Raw genomic sequence first — 6,841 nt, forward strand, 5'->3', positions numbered from 1 at the left:
ACGAAACGCAGTCTACCCACACCATGGAACACTGTTCAGCCATAAAACAGAAGGAGACTGGAAAATGTTGCCACGTGGACAAACCTCCAAAACATCACGTGGAAGAAGCCATACACAAAAGCACACATATGGTTCCGTGTGCATGATATTTAAAAGAGGTGAATTCTTTCTCTCTGTCTCTCTCTCTCACTGTCCACTCTGCCTGTCAAAAAAAAAAAAAAAAAAAAAAAAGAGGTAAATTCACAGGCCGGTGCCACGGCTCACTAGGCTAATCTTCTGCCCATGGCGCTGGTACCCTGGGTTCTAGTCCCGGTTACTCCTCTTCCAGTCCAGCTCTCTGCTGTGGCCCCGGCAGTGGAGGATGGCCCAAGTGCTTGGGCCCTGCACCCGCATGGGAGACCAGAAGGAAGCACCTGGCTCCTAGATTCAGATCTGCGCAGCGCACCAGCCGTAGCAGCCATTTGGAGGGGTGAACCAAGGGAAGGAAGACCTTTCTCTTTCTCTCTCTCTCTCTCTCTGTCTAACCCTGCCTGTCAAAAAAAAAAAAAAAAAAAAAAAAAAAAAAAGACGCGAATTCAGAGAGACAGAATGCAGAGGAGGGCATATGGGAGCTGCATGGGGAGTTACTGTCAAGTGCATTTTTTTTTTTTAAAGATTTATTTATTTATTTGAAAGTCAGAGTTACACAGAGAAGGAGAGGCAGACAGAGAGACAGGTCTTCATTCTGCTGGTTCACTTCCCAATTGGCTGCAACGACCGGAGCTGTACCAATCTGGAGCCAGGAGCCAGGAGCTTCTTCTGGGTCTCCCACATGGGTCCAGGGGTCCAAGGACTTGGGCCATCTTCTACTGCTTTCCCAGGCCATAGCAGAGAGCTGGATCAGAAGAGGAGCAGCCGGGTCTCGAACCGGCGCCCATATGGGATGCTGGCACTGCAGGCAGCAGCTTTACCCACTACACCACAGCGTCAGCCCTGATCATTTTATTTATTAGTTATTTGAGAGACAAAGAAAAAGAGACAGAGATCGTGAATACTTATCTACTGGTTTGCTCCCAGGTACCTGCAATGGCCAGAGGACTGAAGCTTGGTGCCAGGAACGCCATCCAGATCTCCCACGTGCAACTGTTTGAGCCATCACTCTTGCCTTCCAGGGTCACTGCTATCAGAATCCAGAATCAAGAGCTGGACAGAAATTGAACCCAGGTACTGATATGGGACATGGGCATCCTAACCACTGGCTAAACAGCTAGACTGAAATGCCCACCCCCCCACCCCGAATATTTTAAATGGGTGAATTAGGGACTGGCATGGTGGCATAACGGGTTAAGCTGCAGCCTGCATTGCAGGCATCCTATATGGGTGCCAGTTTGAGATGAGTTCTGGCTGCTCCACTTCTGATCCAGCTCCCTGCTAATGTGCCTGGGAAAGCAGCAGAAGATGGCCCCAGTGCTTGGGTCCCTGGACCCATGTGGGAGACCTGGAAGAAGCTCCTGGCTCCTGGCTTTGGCCTAGCCCAGGCCTGACTCTTATGGCCATCTGGGAAGTGAACCAGCAGATGGAAGATCTCTCTTTTTCCCTCTGCAATTCTGCCTTTCAAATAAATCTTTTTCTAAAAATAGGTTAATTATATGACATGTGAATACTATCATAAAAAAACTATTAAAAGGCACATGGAATCCATGTGCAGAAACTGTGCAATGGTTTTGTAAAAACAATGAAAAAGGTCAGGCAAATGGTTTGGAGCGTGAGGAAAAGGCAGAATCGTGCCGCAGGATGGAGAATCTGGGCTGTGTCAGCGCTGCTGATGGAACAAAGTTGAGTGACTGGTGTGGTGGTGCAGTTAAGCTGCCACGTGACATGGGCACCCTGTATAATGCACGTGGCCAGGCAGTAGATGGTCCAAGAACTCGGGTCCCTGCCACCCACACGGGAGACCTGGATGGAGTTCCCGACTCCTTGCTTTGGCCTGGCTGTTGCAGCCATTTGGGATATGAACCAGAAGATGGAAGGTCCATCTGTCCCTCTCTCTCTCTGCTACTCTGCCTTCCAAACAGATAAATCTTAAACAAATAATAAAGTTGAAACTTGCAGCCTCACCCTGGCTCTCATACCTCCTGCTAGAGCTTCTTCCCCATCATCTGCTCGGCCCTGCTGTGTCCCACAAGCCGGTTTGATCACGTCGCTTGCCTGCCCCTTTCGGATGGAGCCTGCCCAACCCGGCTCACCTGTTTGGAGCTCAGCTCATCTGAGAATCCCTTCTCTGGGCTTCTGCAGCACGAGCAGTCGTGTTAAACATGCGCTGTTTCTTCCTCTCTGTCTCGTTAAACTCTTTTCCTGTCATCAGTGTCCACGTTCCTGCACATCCGTCAGCAGCTGGCACAGCACGACAGAGCAGCCCACTGCTCTTGCCTTGCTTGCATTACTGAACATCGTGGTGCTGCGAAGTGGCCCTCCAGGCACGGCTGAAAGCGCCAGCTCTGAGCTCGGACAGTTTTCAGTGCCAAAGTCTGCAAACTCCCAGGTGCGTGAGTTTGGGCAGATTCTTCAATTTCTGTAGACCCCTGAGTCTACACCTGGGAAAGGAGGTAACGTTGAACCTGCCACATAAGGTTCTTGTGAGGATTCAATAGGATTTAAAATGTGAAGTGCTTAGGTCACAGCCTGATCACCTGTGCGTTGGAGCTGCGGAGTTAAAACGAAGTGGAAAATCATGGTGGGTGATTTATCTTAACATTAACACAAAACAGATGCGCCTCTAAAATTGCACTGCCCTAATGGAATGGTCTTCCGAATACACATAAACAAAGATGGAGGCGGAGACAGCCCGAATGGCTTTTGGTGTAATAGTATCACATCCCTTTCTGGACAGAGCTCCAACATTTTTATGGTCTTCAGTACTAATAATTTTAGGAAGAAGGAAAATGCCAAATAAGACAAGTCACATAAATTTCGTTTGAGTTCTCCATGTACTGTGGCCTTCTGCACACAGGCGGACAGTGATTGGTGGTACATTAAAACGGTGAGTTCAAACAGCACGCCCAGGAAAAAAAGAGCAATGGCCCTGTCTTCCTCGGGCTGATTTTATTAAAAAATGTTAATTTTTGATATTTTTTCCCCAAAAGTGGTTTTCCTTCCAGTTTGTTATCAAAGCGACCCATTTCCTCCTGAATTATAGACGTGTAAGACCCGGAACAGCGAGTCCTTATAACACTCCTGCCCCAAGACAGTCATGGGCTGCTGCATGTGCTCCCACATGCCCTGAGAACTCACCGTCAATAAACAAGAATGGGGCCGTAGACCACACCATGCTCAGCTGTCCACTTCGGTGACATCTTCCCACGACAGGACAGAGACAGGACAGAGCCCACAACCACTTCTCCAGGCTGCGTCATAGCCAGTCTTACGGATACACTGTAGTTCATCCGACTCCCCACTGGGGGACCGCTGCTTTCAGCGCATGTGTGCACCGGTTTGCCCTGCCTTTGACAATGACTGAATTTGAGTTGCTCTATCAAATAAAAAAGTAAAAATCTGATAGCTTTTACTAAATTTGCCCTCCCTAAAAATCCCAAGCGTGTAAAGAGCTTCTCTTTTTAAATCGATCCTTTATTTATGTTTATGTGAGAGGCAGAGACAGAGTGAGCAAATTCCCACCCACTGGCTCACTCCTCAGATGCCTGCAATGGCCCCTGGCTTGGGACTGAAGCTGGGAGTCAGGAACCCAATCCAGATCCTCCAAAGGGGTAGCAGGGACACAAACACTTCAGTCATCATCTGCTACCTCTCATAACGTTGGAATTGGGCACTCTGATATGAGAGGTGGGTATCCCAAGCAGTATCCTAACTGCTAGGCCAAACACCCATCTTTGGTCCTGTGTTAGTCGATTTTTCATTACTATAATGGGATATTTGGGACAAGCTACTGGTGAAGGAAAGAAGCTTATTCAGCTCAGTTTTGGAGGTTCCAAGTGCAAGCAGCAGGATGCAGGTTTCAGCTCTGGTGAGGGCCCGTGGCGGCTGGCAGATGGGAACTGTCGCCTGGTGAGCCGGGAAGTGGAGACACAGAGTGGATACATTCTCTGAATGCGAAGATTCAGGCTTTTGTGACAACCCTTTAAGAGAACTCCAAAGGCCATGAGAGAGCTGTCTCCCAAGGACATGCCTCCGTCGGCCTAAAGAATCCCCACTAGGTAGTACCTCCCGACATCTCCGTCACCTCCCAGCAGTGCCACCTTGGAGACCAATCCTTGAGCACAGAGCATGTGGAAACAACTAACACTCAAACTAAGCCACTGGCAATACACGTTGACTTTACAAGTATTTTAAAATCCATTACACTACAGTCATGATAATTTACTCTAAATCATTTGGAAAATTTTCTCAAAACTATATTGAAAAAACAGAGTAAAACACAACACCTGCTGTTAAACGCAGCTCCAGAGGGAGGTTTCGGAGGCCAGGTTTGTAGATCCTATTTCCTGTGCTCCCCCTGCTGGCCCTATTGGAACAGGCCCCACAGTAACCTGGTTCTTCTGTTCCAAAGTTTCCACAATTCTTTCAAAAACCACATTTGTTAAACACAAACCTTCAGTCTTGAATCACTGCAGGCTTGCTTTCTTCTTTTGGAAACACCTCTGAGTCTAAAACAGAAGTCCGACCCAAACACCAAGGTCTGACTTAGGGAAAAGTTTTTAATCCAAAAACCAAAAACCAAACAGCCCAACAACACTCTCAGGCTTCACCACCGAAAGTCCTTTCCTGTGTCTACGCAGCAAGTGCTTACACGTCTACACTGTGGGGTGTGTGTGGAATACGGGACTTAACCAGCTCATAATTCGGATCTCAAGAACACTGAGCTTGCCAATTAAAACATTTTCACACATGAAACCATGAATTAGACACATGAATAGCTGTAGTCTAGTCTCATTTTACCACAAATCTCACTCAAAATTGAAACTCAGTTCTGTTCCTTGTCTGCCCTGTGTCTTTAATAACACAACACAATCAAGGCGGGAACATACCCACTTAGAATTTTTCCCTTTCCAAACTCCTTTGTCCAGGGCAAGTCTCTGGACAGGACTTCTGGGAGGTTAAAGGTGTGCTCAGCTGACTTGGCCCCGCCCTACTTCCTGCCAGGCCTACAGACACAGGAGCTGTGAGACTATGGGGTAAGGGTCGCGTGCAAAGCAAGCAGAACAGGAAAACAGCAGGAGCCAGGGTCCCTGATCATGTACCTAGTTGGCCCCATTCCGGGACTACTTTCAGAGTCTGGAGACAAAAGTTGCAAGAAACTTTAGACTGGGTTTTCTGCACTTGTGGCCAAATATAACTGCAACATAGATACAACAATGGTCTCTTAAAAGCCAAACAGAGTTGCAACAAAGATGGCAAGGCAGCACAAGCTTCATGTAAAAAGGCATTTCCTGAGATATCTAATTTTTTTTAAGTTTTATTTATTTTAAAGGTGGAGCAAGAGAGACTTTTCATCTGCTAGTTTACTCTTGAAATGCCCTCAGCAGCCCGGGCTGGGCCCAGCTGAAGCCAGGAGCAAGAACTCCATCTGGAAACCCCATGTGGTTGGCGGGAGTCCAAGTCCTTGGGCCCTCTTCTGCTGCCTTCTAGGTGCACTAGCAGGGAGCTGAATTAGAGGCAGAGGTGGGACTCGATCCCGAGCACTCTGATATGGGACGTGGGCATCTCAAGCAGCGAGCAGCTTAACCTACCACGCCACAGTGCCTGCGACCTGAAGATCAGTATCACATCCTTTTCTGATGGACAATCAGAAAATACATGGTCCCATAACTTTTTGAAGAACTCACAGCATAGCTACTTTTGTCAGCCAAGTAATGAAAACTTTTTAAATAATAAATACATTTTTGGTCAATTTTTTTTTTTTGAAGATTTACTTACTTGAAAGTCAAGAGTTACACAGAGAGAGAAGGGGCAGAGAGGTCTTCCATCCACTGGTTCACTCCCCAGTTGGCCTCAATGGCTGGAGCTGCATCCATCCAAAGCCAGGAGCTTCCTCCAGGTCTTCCCATGGGGGTACAGAGGACTAAGGACTTGGGCCATATTCTACTGCTTTCCCAGGCCATAGCAGAGAGCTGGAACGGAAGTGGAGCAGCCGGGCCTCAAACCGGTGGCAATATGGGATGCCGGCACCACAAGGCAGTGGCTTCACCCACTACACTGCAGCGCCGGCCCTGTCAATTGAGTTTTGACAAGGAAGCTGCTGCAGTTTAGACATTAGTTGGATATCCCCCAGCGGCCCTCATGTCGCAGGCTTGGTCCCGTCTCATGGTAGTGGTTAGAGGATGAAGAGTGGAGACTTGATCCTGCAGGAGGTGGCCCACGGGAGGTCACGGGTGCCTTGGGGTGTGACCACAGAAGGCTATTACTGCAAGGGGGTCTGTCCTCTGGCTTCTGACTCCCCTGTGACCCTGCCTCTGTCTCTGCTCGACCACTGTCACCCTTCGGCCTCACCGGAAGGACAACTGATGGGCTTACCAGATCCTGGCCTGAAAAACCAGAGTCAAATAAAGCTGGCCAAGAGAGAAGCCAGGATAATCAAGAGAGGAAAAGAAGTCTTTATGACAAATGGTGCTGGGACAATGGGTAGCCACATGCAAATAAGTGGAGCTGGACCCTTACCTCATACACCAGAAATGCTCAGACCGGCTCAGAGACCCACCAGTGCAAGCTAGAAGGATGCAACTCGTAGAAAAAACATGGGCATAAACCAGTGTTTTAATTAGGCAAGGGCTTGTTTATTTTCATCTACTTGAAAGGCAGAATGATGGAGGGCAGGAAGGAGGGAGGGAGGGAGTGGGAGGGAAGAGGG

This window comes from Oryctolagus cuniculus, chromosome 21 (genome assembly GCF_964237555.1).
Source record: "Oryctolagus cuniculus chromosome 21, mOryCun1.1, whole genome shotgun sequence".
Lineage (NCBI taxonomy): Eukaryota > Metazoa > Chordata > Mammalia > Lagomorpha > Leporidae > Oryctolagus > Oryctolagus cuniculus.